Raw genomic sequence first — 20,726 nt, forward strand, 5'->3', positions numbered from 1 at the left:
TTGTCTTGTTGCCGTCGCTGGCTTTGAGCTCAATAACTGGAATTCCAAATGATGCCAAAGGCTTTGGGATACTACCGGGTAGGAAAAAGACCTTAATCAGTCATAGCAGTGTAACCATCCTCAGTTAACTTCTGGAAAAGAACAGTGGGATAAGGAAATAAACCACATGGGAGCTTCTCACCATATCCATGATGGTATCCCAGAGACAAAGGGGAGCAGTGCAGAGATCCAGTTCTACAGCCCCATCAGACCCCTCCCACCTCATGCTGCAAATGCTGCTGCTCCCAAATCAGGAGCAATCATATCTTATCCTCTTAAAAGGCAGTTTCAGGGGATGTGGGATCAGGGAACCCCCAGGACCATGCTGAAATGGTGCTTTGCTCCTTTGTTCCCCTCCAAGGGCTGGGCTTTCCTGATCTCCAACCCCAGTTATCACTGGATCCTTGCTCCTCCTTGTCCTAATGCTGTTCTTTAACAGCTTTCCTGTCTCCTTGGTTTATCCCCCCCCTTCCAGGTGCCTGTAGGTGGGAGTTGTACCCTTTTCCAGCCTCGTTTTGCTCCAGCCCAGCTCATCAAACACCCTCCTCAGCTCTGGGCTGGATTTATTATGGACAGACATATGTGACCACAGTGTCCCAGCAAGGTCACACCAGCACCTGCTGCTCCAGCCACAAATCCATCCTTATTCCTGATAGAAGCATCCTGCCTGCCATGTCCTAAGACTATAACGTCTCCTTTCTGCCGTTATCCTCTGCTCAGCTCACCCATCCCAGTCTCACGGCTGTTCCTGGTCTTCCAGATCCCTCTTTCTCCATCTAGATACCTGCTCAATCCATCCTGAGTCACTCAAGTAAGTGGTTCCCAGATCTCCTGGGCAATGGCACTTCAGAGGGGCTGTTGCAATTCAGGATGGATGTGCAGGGAAAGTACCATTTGCTTTTGGTGTTATCGGATGCATCCCACCAGGAGAGGGAAAACAGGCTCCTAGCAGCATGGGATCTGCTCCAAGAGGTGCTGAAGTGAAGGAAGATGTATCCCACAGGGTGCTAAAAGAGGGTAAACCAGCCTCCAGCCGGGAGGAAAGCCTGGGAAGCGCTCTCCTTGTTTTCCCACTGATGTTGTATATCCAGCCAAGATGTGCCTGGAAGTGAACAGTAGATGCACAGACCAGATTTAGCACTGATTTACTCAGGTTCGTGTCCATCTGTGCCCACAAATGGAGGCCATGGTGTTGTACAATGCACATAGGAGCAAATCCCCTTCCAAGGGAAAGACCAGGAGAATTTGGGAATTCACTGCAATGCCTCTTGCTGCGATCTGCAAGCAGCAGTAAAGGATGACCCAGCAAGTCAGGAAGCCCAGGCAGGAGTAAATCAGCCCAGCTCCCTCCCTGAGTTACTCCAGCAGATGACACAGCTCCAGGAATTGCTGGAGAACCAAGGCAGCTTGCTTTCCCATTGGGAAAATGCCATTGATCTGCAGGCAAATCCAAGGTCTCTATGCTGATCAGAGCATCCTGTGCTCATCCCTGGGCTGGGGGAAGGCTGTGTCCTATCCATGCTTTATTCTCATGGGATTTATACCTAATGGATTAATTCCTTGAAAACTAAGTCAAGGTGGCGTTTCACTGGGCAGTTTTATGGCTTTATTCTGGGCAGGTTTACAAGTTGGTTTAACTGCTTTACTCTGTTATCACATCAAAGCATGGTGAGAACATAACCACGCTGAACTTCGCTGTGTTCCAGATGCGGATGGACCCTATTTCCCTCCTGTGCAAAGCCCACAAGCAAGTCTGAAGCAGGATACGAACCCTCAGTAATGACCAAGCAGCTCTGCTCTGGAACCAGGCTGAGAGAGCTGGGCTGGAGAAGAGCAGGCTCCTTAAGGAGAGACCTTAGAGCAGCTCCAGTGCCTAAAGGGGAAACCTGGAGAGGGGCTTGGGACAAGGGCCTGTAGGGGCCAAGGGGAATGGCTTGAACCTGCCCAAGGGGAGACTGAGATGAGCTCTTAGGCAGAAGCTCTGCCCTGTGAGGGTGCTGAGGCGCTGGCACAGGGTGCCCAGAGAAGCTGTGGCTGCCCCATCCGTGGCAGTGCTCAAGGCCAGGTTGGACACAGGGGCTTGGAGCAAGCTGCTCCAGTGGAAGGGGTCCCTGCCTGTGGCAAGGATGAGCTTTAAGGTCCCTTCCAACCCAAACCAGGCTGGAATTCAATTATTCTTACTGTTACGGATCAGCATTTTGAAGCCATTCCACAAGGACAACTGCGCCATGGAGACAAATTGGATTCAGCATCTTCAGGTAACGGCATTGGCTCTTGGTTGATGAAAATCACCCCATCTACAAGCGTTTCACTGTCAAACACCCCCACATCGAGTCTCTTTGGAGCAGCATTTTGAAGCTAAGGCCTGCACAAGAGTTTATTAAACCAAAGGAGAACTAAACAGCAAAATATCCAGCCTTGGAGACGGCCGGAGCTCTGCTTCTCGCCCCATTTTAACCAGGAATCATCTGAAATGGTCCCAGGGTTTTCATGACAGCACAAGGAGGAGTTTGGCCTCATCACTGTTGTTACCACGGTGTTTTCCAGGCCTGGGTTGAAATATTTTAGGGCTGATGAGCACTGTTGGACCTTTGCCTCTCAATCTGTTTCCTGCTGCAATTTACTGAGCTCTCATCATCTCAACGATGAGAAATAACCCCCAACGCAAGCCATGGCTGTGCTAGTCACATTACATTAAACTGAGCTTACAATGAGCTAGCCCAGATTTGGACCAGATTATAGGGGTGGGTTCATTGAAGGCCCCTTAACTCTAAATTTAAGGGGGTGGGGGGGGGCTGCAAGGGCATGGGATGCAGGGATGGGATGCACCATGTGCACGGTCCTGGTCCCGGGGGATGCAGGTACCAGGGCTTGGGATGCCCGGGATGCACGGTCCTGGTCCCGGGGATGCACGCACCATAGCACCGATGGGGATGGGACGCATGGTGTGCAGGGCCCTGGTCCCGGGGGATGCAGGTACCAGGGTTTGGGATGCCCGGGGTGCACGGTCCTAGCCCCGCAGATGCACGCACTGGAGCACCGATGAGGATGGGATGCACGGTGCACACGGTCCTATCCCGAGGGACCTGAGCATCCCGGTTCCCCGGGCGCTGCACAGCCCGGTCCCGATGGACGGTTTGCACACACGCCGGTCCTATCGCCGCGATAGGACCGGGCTCACCCCGGTCTATGGGGCAGGACCGTGCCCATCCCGAAGCACCCCCATCTCTGAGCTAGGATCGTACCCAACCGGGTCCCTGGGGTAGAACCGTGCCCACCGCGGTCCGTGGGGCAGGACCCGGTCTGTGGGGCAGGACCCGGTCCGTGGGGCAGGACCCGGTCCGTGGGGCAGGACCCGGTCCCCGCTAGGCCCGCGCCCGCCCCGGAACGCTCAGCCCGCAGCGCTGCCCTCCGCGGGGTGCCGATGCCGGCCGGTCCCAACGCCGCGCACTGCGCATGCGCCCTTCCCACGCCCGTCCGTTCCCCTCTCTTCTCCTTCCCCCCCCCCCCGCCGCCCCGCCGCGGTGCATTGTGGGACACAAACAAAGTGCCCGGCCGGGCGGCGCGGCGCGCGCGGGAGCTCGCGGACCCCGCCGGGAACCGCCCCCCCCCCCGGTGCCCTCCCCCCCCCCGCCCCCCCCCCCGCCGGCACCGTCTCGCGGGGGGGCTCGCGCGCGCCTCACTCCCCCCCCCTCCCCCCCCCCTCAGTCGCCCCCCCCCTCCCCCCTTTCCACCTCCTCCTTTCCCGCCTTTTTCCGCTCGCCTGAGGGGGAGGCGGCGGCGGCCTTCGCTTCATCATCATCATCATCATCTTCATCACCGCCATCACCCACCGCCGCCGCCGCCATCATCATCATCGTCACCTTCATCTCCTCCATCCGCCGCCGCCTCCCTCCCCGCCCGCCGCCATGGCAAGGCCACGGCGCGGCCCTAGATAAGGTGGGCTCGGCCTCTCCGCTGCGCACCCCGGCGAGCGCAGGTAACCGGGCATGGGGGGGGGGGGGGGAAGCGGTGTGTGGTGGGTGATGATGATGATGATGATGATGATGATAATGATGATGATGATGGTGATGATGATGATGATGGTGATGATGATGATGATGGTGGTGGTCGTTGGGGCCGGTGGTTCCCCCTCAGGGGGCGGGGGACCGCGGCCCTGAGCGCGCAGGCGGGCGCCCACCCCGGGGAGGGCTTTGGCTGCTGCATGCCGCGGTCCGGCCCCTTCGCCCCCCGCCGCGCTCCGCCGCTGTGCACCCGTGTTTGCCGTGGGGATGGATGGGTGCATGGCGGAGGGGGGGGGGGATCTGCCCGCACCGGCCTAACCCCCCCCCCGGGCTACCGGGAGGTGGTGGTGGGGGGGTGGTTTGATGCGCGTCCCACCCGTGTCCCCCTCCCTCGAGGGGCCGGGTCACCCCCCGAGCCTCCGCGGAGCGTTCCGGACACAAACACACACACACACACACACACACACACACGCGACCTCCCTCCGTAGGGAATGCTGCTGTTTATGTGCATCCCGAGGGAGCTGCGCTGCCTGGGGTCTGGGTTTGAGGGGGGAAAGGGTTGTGTTGTTTCCCGCATCCCAGCGGGATACCTGCTGCTTCCCACTGCAGGCTTACGGAAGGGAAAGAGGGATTCCCGATAGCTGTTAGGCAGTGCTCGCCGTCCCTTTGTTGTTGTTGTTGTTTTCCCTACGACACCCCCTTCTGCATGTTCTCTGCTGCCCATCTGCCGGGTGTGCTGCCGCTGTGCGTGCCCATGGCCAGGCACAGGGAGGATATCCTTCACCAAGATCTGTTTCGTGTTTTCCTGCTCTCCCTTCCATGTATTTGGGGTTATTTTCCTATATGCAAACATAAACATTGACAGATGCTGGGGGGGGTGGGGTATAGTCTGTTTCTTGCTTGCCAAGAGCCTGTTGCCTCACTTCATACACATGGGGCAAGGGTGCTGCTGCCTTACAAACCCCGCTGTGCTTCTTTCCATGCAAAGCTTGACCACCACAGCCTCCTAAATACACCTCAGGAGGCTTCTTCCTGTCTGCAGAAGCTGGCAAGATTGTGTTTCTTCCTCACCCAAATAGACATGCACGTGTCCTTAACCAAAGCTTAAGGGGTGACTTCTGTTTGCGTTGTGGAGCTTGTTGTGCCTGCTGATGAGGGAGGGTCTGTCTCTTCCTACTCACACACTGAGCAGCTTGTGCCCAGATAGCCAAGGAGGCCAACAGCATCCTATCCTGGATGTCACCACAGGACCAGAGCAGTGATTGTCCCCCTGCATTGGGCACTGGTGAGGCTGCACCTCGAATCCTGTGTTCAGCTCTGGGCCCCTCACTGCAAGAGGGACATTGAGGTGCTGGAGCGGGGCCAGAGAAGGGCCTGCAACACACGTGTGATGGGGAACGGCTGAGGGACCTGAGGGGTTCAGTCTGGAGAAGAGACGGCTCAGGGGGGACCTGATCGCTCCCTACAACTGCCTGACAGGAGGATGGAGCCTGCTCCCAGGGAACAAGGGATGGGACAAGAGGAAACGGCCTCAAGCTGCACAGGTTTAGATGGAGCTGAGGAACAATTCCTTGCCCAAAGGGTGCTCAGGCATTGGAACAGGCTGCCCAGGGCAGTGCTGCAGTCACCGTCCCTGCAAGCGTTCACACACTCTCAGTGCCATGGGTTAGTGGTGGTCTTGGTGGTGCTGGGGAGTGGTTGGAAGCAATGATCTTAAAGGCCTTTTCCAACCTGGTTTGTTCTCTGACTCGATATAAACACACACCAGGGTATTCCCTCTGACTGGCAACCGGAAGGCGCTGTGTCCCCTGCTGTGCACATCAGGAAGGGCGCAGGCAGCATGTCACCAGTGGCCTTTGGGAGGCAGGCCAGAATTCCTCCTCACACGCTTCCAGGGGAAAGGTTTCCACTGTCCTTTCATGCCTTGCACATTCCCGCAGGCACCCAGCAGCAGCTATTTTGGGGTCTGCCCCCAGCCCATGGCACTTCCTCACTACACGTGCTTGAGGTCACCCAATCTTACCCATTTCTTATCTCTTCCTGGCTCTGCTTTGTGGCTGCCTGTTAACACCGCTCACAACTGAGACTTTCAACCCTTCTTCTTCATGTGTCCTGCTGATGCTGCAGTGTGATACACTCAGCTTAACCCTGCCTTGTGTTTCGCTTTGACTTCTGGGGTCTCTTTGCTGAGTGTTCCACTAGAGCAAAAATAAGTAGTCTGCATGCTTCCTTGGTATCTGGAGCTCCCCAGTTGGAAAGCACAGGTCTAAAGTGCATTCACTTTTTCTTTTCCAGCCCATTCTGATGTTTCTAGAAGGCTCCTGCTTTGCTTGCACAAAGTCCTTGGTTTGCCATAACCACATGGGGATGTTCTCAGTTACGTGCCTGCCCCTGCTGTCCTCCTGTGCTTCTGCCTGATGTGAGGCTTTTCCTTTTCCCCTTCTTTAATTTTTATTCTATTTATCCTAGCTTTTACTTAGCTGGAGCTCACCCGCTGAGCAGGGGAACCGGAGAGGTGGAGTGGGTGAGCTCCCCAGCTTCTAGCTGCATGTTGTTGTAGGCTGGGTGTCATGTTGTCCATCACGTGTGGGGACCGTGCAGGGTGACACCATGTGGGAATGGCTTTGGCACAGTCTAACATCCAGGAGTCTTTTTAGGGCATTCTAAGTGTGATGTGCTTTTGGTAAATGCTCCATCCCTAGCAGTGTTCAAGGCCAGGTTGGACAGAGCTTTGGGTGACATGGCCTAATGTGACGCATCCCTGCCCATGACAGGGGTTTGGAACCGGATGACCTTAAGGTCCTTTCTGTGATTCTGTCATTCTCCTGCCATCAAGGTCTCTTCCTGCAGCTTGATGTCTCCATGTGACACAGATCCAAGGTGTGATGCACCTGGAGACCATGCCTGAGTTTAAGTGCATCTGCTTAAGGGGCTGGAGCTGAACAAGTGTTAACCTGCTGGCGCAGACACAGCTCTACCAGCATAAATGCCTCCATTGATGTACAACTGTTTATACCAGAAACCAGTTACAATGCTGTAAGTGTCTCTCCCTGAGGACTACTTCTATTTAAACAGCTGGTTTTAATCCGAAACTTTAATTGGTGTGAACACTCCAAGCAGTCCCTTTCCAGGGGAAGGGAATTTCCAGCCCTGTTTTAGTCTCCCCAGGTGGATGTAGCACGGATGCTGACTTGTCAGGAAGGAGGATCGCGCTCGCTTTCCCATGCAGAAGGCTTTGTGCTGGTTTTGTTTACAGGGTGAGAGAACTCCTTTTGTGACTGAGGTTTGGAGGGGAGTGTGTGTGTGTGTGTGTCCCCTTATGTATTTGTGTAAGAGGCAGTCAGCAAGTGAAACTGAACCCCTGCCATGTTTGTTGCAACGGGAGGTTAATCATATACTCTGGCAACTTTTAAAAGGGGTGGTTTTGTTCTATGGTGTCTGTAGCAAATGTGTGCAGCTACGGGGGTCAGGTCTGCTCTTTGTGAAGAGCATCACAAGGAGCTTGCTTTCCCCCCTTCACCCTGTGCGGAGCTTAATATTTTTGGTTGTACCCAAATGCTCAAAGGAAGCTTTTTAGTTTCATGCCCTTCTTGGGAGTGGATGCCTGTGCTGAGAGCTGAATGGTGTTTGAGACGGAGAAGATCTTGGTGTTTGCGTTGAAGCTCACATCTAGCATTTCACTCGTGTTGCATGGTGTAAACGTCTTTCTCAAAGGCCTTTGGGAACATTGGAGTATATTCCTGTCTGTCTAACATCACTCCTTTTAAGCACTGTAATCCACCAGCTTAAACGAGGAGAAAGTCAAACTGACAAAGCAGTGCTGCTTCTGCTGGCACGTGACGAGGAAGGAGATGTCCCCTGACGTAGAAGGGATTGTCTGTTGACATTCTTCCCTCTCGCTTGGTTAGAAGTAGGTTATCCCTGCTCAAATTATGCAACTGTGCAGACAGCCAGACTTGAGGAATTCCAAATACTTCAACGTGTCAAGTGCTGACTTCTAAATGAAATGCCGCGGTTGCAGAGCGTGTTCACAGTCTGTCGCTTGAAATACGGCATCAATCTGGGAATGGCTGCAAAGGGGCAGCAGATTCAATTGCTTCTTCCTTTGAAACAGTGTTGTGTAAGATGGCAGGAACAGAACTGGGTGGGAGATGTGCCTCTACCTGTAGTAGCATTTTGATGTGGAAGTGGGTGGTTAACACTTCAGCAGTTACAAGCAGAGAAAAATAATGCTGGAAACATCGATTTATGTAAGAAAATCAAACACTTCACGCTCGTGGGTGCTGCTGTTGCTTTGAAAGATGCTGTTGTACCATATAGATCTGATTAAAGAGTTGTGTACTTATTGCAAAGTAAGCATAGGGGTCCATTTCTCTTAACTTGCCTTGGAGATCAGATTGATTCTTCTAATGGTTTCACTGTATTAAAACAAATGTCCAGCCCTGCTTTGTGCAGAATGCCAAAATGAAATGGGGGTGGTAGGACACGAGTGGCAAACCCAGTGAAATGGAATTCACATGTATGGGATGGGAGAGAGGAATACATTTAATTCTTATGTTTCAAGTAGAGGGCAAACAGGAGCACACATAGCACAGAAATCATTCCCCTATGAGGTGAAGGGTTTTGAGGTGGCCCACACTAGAGGGTAGGTGCTGCCAGTCATGTTTGATAGTGCCTGTTAGACCTGTTGGATTTGCCAAGACCTTTTGAGCACTTTATACCTGTAGCTTCTGCAATAAATCCCACAATTTGTGCAAAAAGAACTCCTGGGTTTGTTTCTATAAACTAATGAATAGGAACCTCATTGAGTGCCTCCTGGTTTTTGTGTGAGAAAGACGTGTATGAGAAAGAAGAAAGAACCTTTTTCCAGTCACCGCCTGATTTGCAAGTTTTATACATCTGTGTTCTCAGTGTTCTTTCTTTGGGTTGTTTTTCAGTCCTTTTCCAAGCTGTATCATCCCAGTCTGTTTAGTACATCTGCCTGTGGAGGCTGTTCTGCATCACTTTTTTTTTCCTCTTTAAGCTCTGCTGTTTTGTTCTGAGGTGATTTGACCACAATTATCTGCTTGCTTTACCCAGGAACACTGAATGCAGGCAGATTTTGTCAGAGCAGAGATGCTTTCTAATAAAGGGACACTTTGTAGCTCATCTGTGATAGCATTATAAACACTTACTGTGTGTAACTGATTCAGAAGCACAAATAAATGTGGTCACGGCAGTGAGAGCTGTTTTAATGGCAATACAGATACTGAAGATGATCTTGGTTTATGAATCTAGTTACAGATGGTGGTTGATATGTATTTGGATATTACCAAGACTGCTTTGTGGAAGAAGTTACGGGGTGTTCTTGCCAACCTCCTGGAAGGTTTTGGAAGCATGAAAGTGGAGATCCAAGAGCTTTAGAAACCACTAGTATGTTTGGGAATCACTGGTGGGTTAGTGGGTGTTTGGGACAGATATTTATGGAGTGTTGAAGCTCTGCAGGTCAAAGAGTTTCAGCAGTTTTCTTTCAGTGCCTTTTTTAAGTGGATAAATACCCTGGAAAGAAAGACCTATTCTGGGAAGTTTCTGTGCAGTGTTAGTGAAGACACCAAAGGTTGAAAGAAAACCCATTAAACTGTCCGGAGCCCCAGCCTGATCCATGGATATAACTCTGCCAGTCCAGCTTTGGCCATACAAGGGGAGAATCAGGTAGTTGCTGCTCACCTGATAAGGTGGTTTGTGGATAAATACAAGGATTTTGAGTTTTCAGGGCCAAGAAGAACTCCTTTTAGGCACTGAAGTTTATCTGCAGAAGTCATTAGCAACATAAAGGGCTAAAAGGGTGATGACACAACCACATTCCTGCCTTGCTTCAACTTGCTCAGGATGCTTTGTAGCTGCTTCCGTTGGAAAGGTGGCTGCTTGTTTATGTGTCTGTGACACCTTGAGCTGGCTGCCGTCCACACTGTCTGGAGCAGCACTGCCTTTTCTCCTCTTCACATTGTACAGATGTGTGACTTTGCCTTGATCTCTCCCCTTTGCTCTTTACGCAGGTTTTGTGCTGGTGTTTCTTGGCAGTGCAGGCTTCCAGCACTTTGGGTGTTAATGAGACTAGTAGTGTGCTTTAGGGAGATGTAAGAATTGCTTTGGACTTGGGGAAAACTCATTTACTGTGGATTTCACTGATGTATAACACTTCCTTGCTCATCCAAAATAAAAGTGAGAGAAGGGAAGCTGTCATTTTTTTTTTTTTGTCATAAACCTGAATACTTCAAACAATGTATGGGTTGACAGGTAAGCTTTGTGCTGAACTAGTAAAAACTAGCACTTAGCCAAATTTGGCTGTCACCAACCTAATGATGGTGATATGCAGTTACAGTCGTTTGTTTCTGGAAAATGAGGAGACAGGTTTGTCATTTCCAAGTGACAAAAATGAAAGCCTTGTGCACATAAGGTAGGAGGCACAGCAGAGAGGAGGGATCCTTCACTTTGGTTGCTGTTGGGGCGTTTAGGCCCTGGTTTTGTCGTGGAGGAAATGAAGAAATACATGTGTGAGGAAGCACAGATGAAGTTTTCTGCCTTCTGAGTCTTTCATGGCTCTAATACAGTGATGCTGCTAGGAAAATCTTGTGTATTTTGGTCTGCCGATACAAACCCCATGCCATCTTCCTGGAGATTTCTTTCACGTGGTCCCATCAGGAAAGGCTTAGGGATTTTTGCTGCAGTTACTAATGTGGGAAGTGGGCTTGAGTAGTGGTTTTGATGTGTATTGTTCATTTGTTTGTGTTGCTACACTTGCAGAGCTGAAAGGGAGCACTGAAATGCTCTGGGTAGCCACGGTAAAACTAGAAGAAACAGCTTTCTGGAGTTAGTTTAATCTAGAAAGTTTGCTGCCATGTGACAAATGAAAGCACTTTATGGATATTTTTTGGCAATTTGCAGTATTTGAGAGAATTTAATGTTCAGCTTGGTTTGGTTTTGTGTCGTTTGTTTGGCCTGCTGTTAAAGACTATAAACCCAAAGCCTTACTTTTTAGCGAGGGAAGCACTCATGTAATGGCTTTTCCACACTGAGAAATCTGGGAAAGATTTAACCTGGCTTTGCACAGAGTGAAAGTGCAAAGGAGCCATGAGGATCACATAAAAATTATGCATGAGCACTGTCATGGAAAGGGTGGTTAAATTTGAATGTGTGCCTCAGGGATGTAACGCATCAGTCCATAATCTGATTATGTTCTGTGGCACTTGCCTGCATGAGGATATGAAGGGGACTATGAATTCACCTGTTCCTTTTATTCTAGGAACAAAACAACTTGAAAGAAGTGAGATTTGCTTCTGTCTTGATGGCACAAACACCTCCAGAGTGCTCTGGTAATGCCACTAATAGTTTGATCATGTGCTGTTTCAGAGACCTTGTGAACAACCCAGATTGCAGGGCAGCAAATCTCCTGTTAAACATCTCAATACATTCTACCTAGTGAAGTTCACACTAATTTGTATTATGAGAATAAACATAATTCAGTCTCTAAAAGACCTTTTAGCAGTTATAGCTCGTGTTGTTAGAGCCTCTGCAGTATCTGGAACACTGATGTGAGGTTGCTACGATAAGAAGCTTGAAGTGAAGGTGGTGTTTATCTGGTTTGCTTATTCAAGCATGTGAAAGCTATATTAGGCACATCAGGTTTGTACTTCACACAACAGCTTCTAAAAGGCAGCAAGTTAAACCTGGGGCCTTTGAAGCACTGAATGGTAACATTCTGTTGTCTGAAAGAGCTGACTGCAAATAAACTAGGAGAACTCTTGGGAAAACAAGGCTTGGGGCAAGCTTCCAAGGCTGTGACAACACAGGGAGTTCCTTTCATGTCATTAGGGGTACGGTAGCCAGAATATTGTACCCGATAGTGTTCCTCAAGCTCTTTACATCAGAATGGTGCAAAGTTACTGTTTTAAATTCCCTGCAGATAAATCATAGAATCCCAGAGTGGTTTGGGTTAGAAGGGACCCTAAAGCTCATCCAGATCCAACCTCTGCCGTGGGCAGGCACACCTCGCACTAGAGCAGCTTGCTTCAAGCCCCTGGGTCCAACCTGGCCTTGAACACTGCCAGGGATGGGGCAGCCACAGCTTCTCTGGGCACCCTGTGCCAGCACCTCAGCACCCTCACAGGGAAGAGCTTCTGCCCAAGAGCTCATCTCAATCTTCCCTCTGGCAGGTTAAAGCCATTCCCCTTGTCCTGTCCCTACAGGCCCTTGTCCAAAGCCCCTCTCCAGGTTTCTTGTCAGTTACTTTAGGTACTGGAAGAAATCTTATTTAAGAGATCAGCTGCTGCATGAAACATGGAATTTGTTTGAGCTGTGAACCTCAGTGAAGTAGAAAGATAGAGCGTCTTAAGGAAATAATGTCTGTCTTCTTTATATATCTGTAGCTGGTTTCAAGAAGTATCTTGTCTTCTAGCTGTTGCATTAGAAGCCATCAGTGGCGTCAGAGCAACCATTTACATACGTCGCACACTGCTGAGCTGCCCTGATTATTGTAATCTCCTCTTTAATTAGATCCCAAGATTAAGGGGTGCTGTCTTGCTGATCAGCACACTTAATGTGTGCCCTATCACTTCTAGCTGGTACATGTTCCCAGCTGAAACATCACCTGGTGAAGTCAGCTGCTCTGTAAAGGTCTGAGTATACTTTACTTTAGAGACACTATAAGAGGGAGCGGCACAGAGAAGAAACTCTCCTGGGAGCCTTTCAGGAGGTTAAAATGAATATTGACAAATCCCTGACCAACACATGGGGTGTTCTAATAGTGGGGTTGTCTGTGGGCCTTTCAGTTTGCATATAATCATGTGGAGATCTTACTCCAAAGTCAGTTTTAACTCATTTAGCTTCCAGGTTCTAGCTCCAGTCCGTTATTTGCTCCCTAATGTATAATATTGAGGCTTTAATTTCATACTCTTGGATTTGCCATGAATTTCATTCTGTTCCTAGGCCTGCAGTTCTCAATCATTTGTCTCTGCGTTGTGCTGACAATACATCTTAACCTTTCCATCAGCATTTTCTGAGCCAGTGTCTCTATGGAAGCATTGGGAGATCATTGCTAAGACAAGTCCTCATGGCACTTGAGAGGTAAATGCTTCAAATTATTTCAAGTACACGAATGACTTCTTTTCAGCCAGCTCCTCAGCTTCACTTTGTCTGTTCATCTCCTTGTTTTCACTAATAAGTGCATGTCATGTTACTCAAACACTGTAATGAAGTTCTCATCATAGGTGGCATTGCTTTTTCTTCCCTCAAAAACGCATTCTCCAGGCAGCTTTACACCCTTAATGTTCAGTAAACACAGGTGCTGTCCCCTTGTCAGTTTTTCTTCTTCTTTTCTTTAGCTTGTTTTCATTAGCCACATTGCTGCACTTGTATACCAACACCTATAATCATCTATCTTGGAGAGATCAAAACATCTATATTTCTAAACAATCAGAGCTCCTGCACTAAATATTTGAGTGATGGAAATAACAGCGTTGCTGTTGCCAAGTTTGCTGGCAGGTGCCTACCACAGAAGGAGACAATCTTTGAACACTCCTGCTTCTTCTCCTGGTACGCTAGCACCTTGAGAATGAAAGCTTGGTTGTAATCACAGCAGAGTGATGGAAACAGCTTTAGATTGACTTCTAATGAAAGGAGTGGTAGCATGTTTTACATGCCTACAGCGTGATCTTAATCTGCAAGTTTTATCTAGGCTGGGTGTTGTAGCTATGCTTTAATCTTCTGGCTGGATTCATCTAGCACACTCCGTGCCTTCATACAGAGCTCTCTGTTGTCTGCCAGTGGTTCCCAAGCGTTTTTGGGCACAAGCTGTTGTCAGCTCTTAGCTTCTCCCATCACTCAGCAGGACCTGCTGTTGGCCACGGCTTTTTCCACCACTGTGCAGACTATTGGTGTTGCCCAGGAGCCAACGTGGCCATTTAGCAGGTTAGATTTCATTGTGTATGACTTGAATTCCAGCTCTAAGACAGCTCCTGCAACTGAAATTGGAAAGAAAGGTTTACATTTAGGATTCAGTTCTCTTGCCACTGTGTGTTCAGTCACATCTGTTGGCCATATAAACAGGACAAGGATAAATCTAGAAGTGTCACTTTGATGAGGAAATGACAAGCCAGAGCTGCACAAGAGTCTGCTGCAAAGATGTGGCTGCTGGTGCAGTTACTGCATGTGGCCTTGGCATCTGTAATCTATTACACTCGGGCAGATGCCTTGTGCATTCGGCCAGATGCAGGGGTTGGAAGAGCTGGTTTCTGAGTTCCAGGATATGTTTGGGGATTTCAAACAGACACAGGACATGCTGGAAGATGTGTTGACCCAAATAGGTGAGTGCTGTGTCTTGTTATGTTCCATCACTAGGGAGTTCTGGCAGGTTTGTGGATCCAGTTTGGTTTGGGGGCACAAATATCCATCCTCTACTGTGTGCTGGGCTCCAACAAAAGCTCCTCTTCATGCTGTAATACTTCCAGGCTCTCTTTAATACCTCCTGCCACTCTGTCAGAACATGACTGGTGAATTTTTACATCTTTATTTCCATGCAAATGACTAATCAGGAAAACAGCCCGAAAATCCCTAAGACACGTTGAGCTTCACATTAGGTGTGTGTGAAACAACAGCTCCTGAAAAACGATGATGGTTTCACTGATGGTTTACAAATCTGTCTTTCTGATGGTCTCACAGTTCAACAGCTCTCTGGTATGGTTTGGGCTGGTTTTAATATCCTAAAATAAATGTAGTTGACATGTGGTAGCTGCCAGAGGGGAGCTGGAGATGAGCTCTTAGGCAGAAGCTCTTCCCTGTGAGGGTGCTGAGGCGCTGGCACAGGGTGCCCAGAGAAGCTGTGGCTGCCCTATCCTGGCAGTGTTCAAGGCCAGGTTGGATACAGGGCCTTGGAGTGACCTGCTCCAAGTGGAAGGTGGCCCTGCCCAGGGCAAGGGGTTGGAACTGGATGAGCTTTTAAGTCCCTCCAACCCAAAGCAGTCTGGGATAAATCCAGTAACAGGCACACACAGAAGTGGATTGAAAGGACAGCCCCTTTCCCATTGTCACAGTGGGGATTTGGTAGTATGGGTCTCTAACAAGCTGCTTTGGCTTCTTGCACAGGCCCCTTCAATTCTGCTCAGATCAGCTCTGATTCAAGAGAGTGGATGTGTCTCTCACCCTGTGTGCCAGGAGGGCAAGTGGCAGTTGAGGGACGTGCTGCTGAAGCTTGGAAGAGCCAGGAGCACCCTCTATTCAGTCAAAACTTGGGACCCCACTTTGAGGTGATGCATGGGGATGATTTTCTGAGCAGGCCTTGGGCTCATCCTGGCAAAAGTTGAGCAGACATTTGTCATTTTTGTATAACTTTTTAGGGGTTTGCACAGGAATTGGAGCTCTTTCATTAGCCTCATACCTGGTGCCTACCACTTCTCCTCACCACTGAGCAACTGACATGTTCCAGCATGTGGAGAGCTCAAGTTTGGTACGTTCAGGTTGGTTTCTGACCAAAGCTTACACCTTGGTGCTAGTTAGAGTTAAAGCAGAAAGCCAGAATAGATGATTAATGCACTGCAGGGGTGATAAGTGGCATCTCTAAGAGAGGGGGTATCAGCTCCCTCTATATTCAACACACAGCTGAAAAGCAGTATCAGATAGTCAGTACTCTTATGCGAGGGGAAGTAAGTCTTCAGAATTTGCCCTGAACCTTCCTTTCTGATGTATATGTAAATATTTTCTCCTTTTCTCCTTCTTGTTGCAGCTGACCATCTCCATTGACAATAAAAGCATTTAGTAGAATAAATTGCTGGTTTTGGCACCCCACTACTTGTCTCAGTGCTTTCACCAGCTCTGAGCTTCGACTCCACCTTCCAGATTTGCATCATGTCAATTCTCTTTTCCATCATCTGAGTCATTCTTTTCCTGTCCACATTAAAGATTGATGTTTTGGGTTGCAACGCTAATGTGAGTGCTGTAACTGCATCCTGAGACTTGGCCATGCCCTCACACATCTTCCTTTTTGTCATGGCATATTAGTTAAAACTTTTGCTTTCTGTTATCATAGGGTTTTGTTTTGAGGCATTTTAAGAGGTGTGCTAGTAATATGAAGCAGAGCCCTGGGTACAAAGAGGTTAAATGCTTTTTGCAAATGCCACTACTGGTAGATGCAGCCAGCAGCCTCAAAAGCTCTGGCAGATGGAAAGTGCCAAATCCCCAATTTTAACAAAATAAATGGCCTTATCCAGTGCAGAACTTCTGGAGTACATGGGACAAGCACACCACACACATTGATATGGCTTCTGCTGTGAAAGGGAATATTGCTGCTCACAAGAAATAGATGGATTGCAGCATTCCAAGTCTTCAGCTTGCTACATGAAATTGCTCTACCACTACAGCTCCCAAGTGCAGTTCTCCAGTTACTTACCAGTGATTCTTTGCTGGGCAGACAGAGGCCTTCTTGGAGGGCTGTCCAAGAACAAACCCCCCCCTTAAACTCCTTAAAGCTGAAGATGACTGAAAATTGTCCTCTTTTGAGAAGCTTGGAGGGAAGGTACTATGGAACCAAGTTCAGTGTCTTGGAGCACTGGTTCCCAAACCAATAGACCCAGTCCAGCCCCAGTACTGAATGCTCTCCTGTGTAATATCACCTCAGCCTCCTTTTATAGACTGCAGCTCGGCATCTGCTTCAGGTTTTACCCTAAGGTGCCTAAGGTAACACAAGCTCCTTTGTACACTTGCAGTGGGAAGTACACTGTCCTAGAGGAAATTGAAGTGCTGAAACCCTGCATGCTTATCTGGATGCTTCATTTCCCTGGGCCAGCCACCCACTGCCAGTTAAAGGTTACAGGTTTGCATTCCACAGATGCCACCACACCAAAGCGAGCGCTGCACATTGACGTCATTTTGAGCCAAGAAACCTCCTGTTTGCCTTCTCTTCTTCGTAAATCCCAAAATCCTACTGTCAGGTTTGGCAGTGGGGGGCTGAGTTCAAACCAGGTTTACTGACCTGACTTAAAGCATGGGTTTAAACAGAGTTTAGAAGGCGCTGCTGAGTCCTTTGAAGTGAGAACAGCATGGCAGCTCCCACTAGCAGTTGTATCAAGTGAAACCAGGCAACATTTGTAGTGCGAGATTGGACCTTTTATTAGGCCAGCTAATAAAATCACACGTTTATCCCCATGGAATATTTGTCTGTGCCCAGGCTGCTGCTGTTGTTTCATAGAATCCCAGACTGGTTTGGGATGGAAGGGACCTTAAAGCTCATCCAGTTCCAACCCCCTGCCATGGGCAGGGACACCTTCCACTAGAGCAGCTTGCTCCAAGCCCCTGTGTCCAACCTGGCCTTGAGCACTGCCAGGGATGGGCAGCCACAGCTTCTCTGGGTGTTCCAGTTCCTCACCACCCTTGATGGGTGCTGTAACCAGTGCCCGGTGACTGGCGTGGGTTAAAAAAGATAACTGGTGATGAGACTTACACCATGGCTTCACAGCTGAGGGGTTGGTGAGCGTGAGGGTGGGAGTTCCCTAAGATTTCTGGGCACTAAAGCCAATGTGGTATTTATGTATCTGAAGTGTGTTGGGTTTAGTATTCAGAAAAATGAGTGTTTTCATGATGTAAGTTGCCACAGATCAGGATACAGAGCCTGAAGTGTGGTGGCAGTTTTGTGGTGCTAAAAAATCACTCACTTCTGATGTAAAATGATTATAGCTGAGTGAGAAACAGCTCTGGGAATTTGATTCACTGCCTCTTCCAAAGGAAAACCCCAAGATTATCATAGGGACCACAATTCAAACCCAGTAAGAATAAGCTGAGTTACCTTGAACTGTTCTGATGAATTACATATAAGTGTGTGTGGGGGGGGGACTGTTCGAGGAGGAGTGTGCTTCCAGTAGCTGTGAAAGGAAAGAAGTGACTGCCTCTTTGATCCCAACCCCAGTCCCTGCTTAGGACATCACTGATGGTTTGTGACTCGAAGAGGAACAGCCTTTCCAGCTCCAGCCCACTTATCACTTAGTGTGCACCTTGGTCTCCACACCCCAAGCTACTGTGTATATTTAGTTCTGGTTTATGGTTCTTTAACCACTCCTGTTTCACCCTGTATCTTACGGTCTGTAAGAGCTGCTGTCATGGACTAGCTCATAACTGGTAATGAGACGTGACGAAACATCAGTTCAAACTGGTGATGATCCAGAGGTGTTGGACTCGAGGTGGAGTTGGAACGTTCCAGCCCTTTACCCTCTTCGATCACTGTGAGTTAGCACAGCTATAAAAGTGCCCTTAAAGATTAACAAAGAGAATTGAACCATTTTATAACCTGCCTGAGCTTTAGCAGGCTCGTCTTTCCATGTGGGAAATGCATTCATATTGTTGAAGTCACCTTCTAAAACCACTGGGTGTGCTTAGTACCTCACTAACTGTGAAGAACTGATACTGTTCCCCCTCCTCAGCCCTCCCCTTGGCCTTCTCTGTTCACACCAAAACCTCTGTAGGAGCCCCTTGTTTGAACGGTGTCAGTGCAGTGAGGGGAAGGCTGTTGTACAGAAGTGGCTGTACAGAGCCGTGTCCCACATTGGTGGCAGGCTCACTGCTCCTGTAATAAATCTACATCCATTTATTGCACATCACTGACATCTGCTACTTTATGTTAAATTCTGTAACCAGATCAAGGGCAAGGAAGCAAAAAGATGAAAGAAGGGGAAAGGAAGCCGGGAGAGGCGGGCAGGAAGGAAGCGAAACAAGGAATGGTTCAGAGCAGGGTAGCAGAATAGAGCTGTCACTTAGAAGGATGAGCATTACTCATTCAGATGGAGAGAGAAGGAAGATGGGTTTGTCTTCTGGGCATATAAGTCTTATATGCTTAGACTTTTCTCCTTGTTTATAAGTAGGTGTTGGTACTAGATCTAAGTACCAGATACACAGATAATCTTTGCAAATGTATTATTCTTTTTGTAGCTGGTTGCTAACAGAAGTTCTCTGCACTTCTGATGTGCCAGCACTGGGAATTCAGAAGGAAGGGTATCCCAAGGCCAGTTTGGAATATGCTACTTAAGATTTTACCATAGGGTTTTGCTCTGAGATCAATGAAATACGCTTTTCATTTGATTCATGCTGCAGAACAAACAGGCTGGATCTTCAGCTGCCTCTTGAGGTTGATATATTTTCTTTCACCAAAGGGAGTGTTTTGCTTGTTCTTAACTTGTTCCTCTGCAGGAGTCTGAAACTGCATTTTAAATCCAAATGGCCCTTATAGTTTCACTCAGACTTTACATGTATTAACTCCTGGTTAATCTGTTCTCTTCAAGAGATGTTTTTCCTCTGAAAGGGTTTGAAGTATCAAAAGTGAAATCATAGGAATCAGAAGCAGCCAAGTGATGTCTGTAGAACATGGGTAGACTCTGACAGCTGCCATTTAAATCTGTGCTAAGACTCGGGAGATTTGGGTGAGTTGTTCCAAACTTGCAGTGCTCTTTGTAGCTGCAAAGCTCCATTTGCAAGCGTGGTGTGTGTCTGTGTACGTGTAAGGGAACGGAGAAGGATGATGTGAAGCAGTTGGCTGACTCCTGGATATAATCACTTCCAACTCTGTTGCTGATGTTTAACCACCAGCTTTCCTGAGATGATATTTCTATAGCATGTTAGTTGTGGGAGTCACGTGGAACACAGGAGACTCTTCATGGTAGCTTGGCAGGGGGCTTAAGAAGGTGAAACCTTATGGCTTTTGTTTCCTTTACAGGGAAATAAGCCAGGAATAACTGGAGGAAACCCAGGAGCTGTTTCTCCTTGTTGGGAGATGCTCTGCTTTTTGCAAGTAGAGACAGTCTTGGTGACAGCAGAGGTTCCATGCAGGGGCAGGGCATGTCTGGACAGAGCTTGGCACCATGTTGCAGAGGGAGGGAGCTGTGGATCAGCTTCACCCTCCTCAAATCAGAGACATTTGGTTCTCAGATGCTGCTGCAGCCTTCAAACTTGCAGACAGTGCGAGGTGCACGCTCCCTTCTACTCCAGCACACAAAACACGTTTGCTCCCGCAAGAAGGCAGTTATGTATTTTTCAGGAGAAAGCAGTTGCCCTCCTTGTCTTATTCATCACATATATCAAATCAATTCGTGTGTATTTGATTTAAACTTCCCTTGGAGGCTTATAATCCAGTGTGTTTTGGAAGGAATGTTCAATAACTTCTCATCCTAGTCCAAAGCTAGTTAATAAAAGCAGCTTTAGGCAACCAGTACCTGCACTACAGCAGCAAAACAGAGCTCCTGGCAACTGTTACTTTATGTTTACCAGCTTGAGCTCTGCCCTCAGCAGATTCATGCTGTAGTTTCTCTAAAGCTTTTCTGCTATGCAATACCTTCTCTGGGAGCTTTGCTGCTCCTGTAAACTTGGAAGTGCACCCAACCTAATGTCTTTTCCACTTTAAGGAATCATTCAGCAAAATCTGTCAGGTTTAAGAACCATTCCTGGGCCCAGAAAATAAAAATACAGATTTTTTTTACACAGCTGATAGCTTCAAAAAGGCTTTTTTAGCATTTTTGTTTCCTTAAACTGTGTTTTCAGTGGGCAGTAGCAGAAATGTGAAGGATGCTATTAGTGGGGCGATGATTAGAGTCAATGATCTTAAAGGTCTTTCCCTGATTGATTCTATGGTAAACTGCAAAGCTAAAATGGGTAAATTTGCTCTGTGGTTTTGGA

General features: G+C 48.6%; 1 protein-coding gene across 5 annotated transcripts in view; it reads left to right on the forward strand.

The window, feature by feature from the left end:
* The first annotated feature begins 3,791 nt into the window (after window positions 1-3,791).
* ZBTB44 (zinc finger and BTB domain containing 44) overlaps window positions 3,792-20,726 on the forward strand; it is a 38,141-nt gene continuing 21,206 nt past the window's right edge. For 2 of the 5 annotated variants that reach the window (XM_065697157.1, XM_065697158.1), the window contains exon 1: window positions 3,792-4,018. The gene's annotated coding sequence lies outside the window, so the exon portion shown is untranslated. Of the gene's footprint in view, window positions 4,019-13,007; window positions 13,146-20,726 lie in introns of all 5 variants that reach the window. The other 3 variants (XM_065697155.1, XM_065697159.1, XM_065697156.1) reach the window with 2 other exon arrangements.

The sequence above is a fragment of the Lathamus discolor genome, chromosome 17 (assembly GCF_037157495.1).
Source record: "Lathamus discolor isolate bLatDis1 chromosome 17, bLatDis1.hap1, whole genome shotgun sequence".
In the NCBI taxonomy this organism is placed as follows: Eukaryota; Metazoa; Chordata; class Aves; order Psittaciformes; family Psittacidae; genus Lathamus; species Lathamus discolor.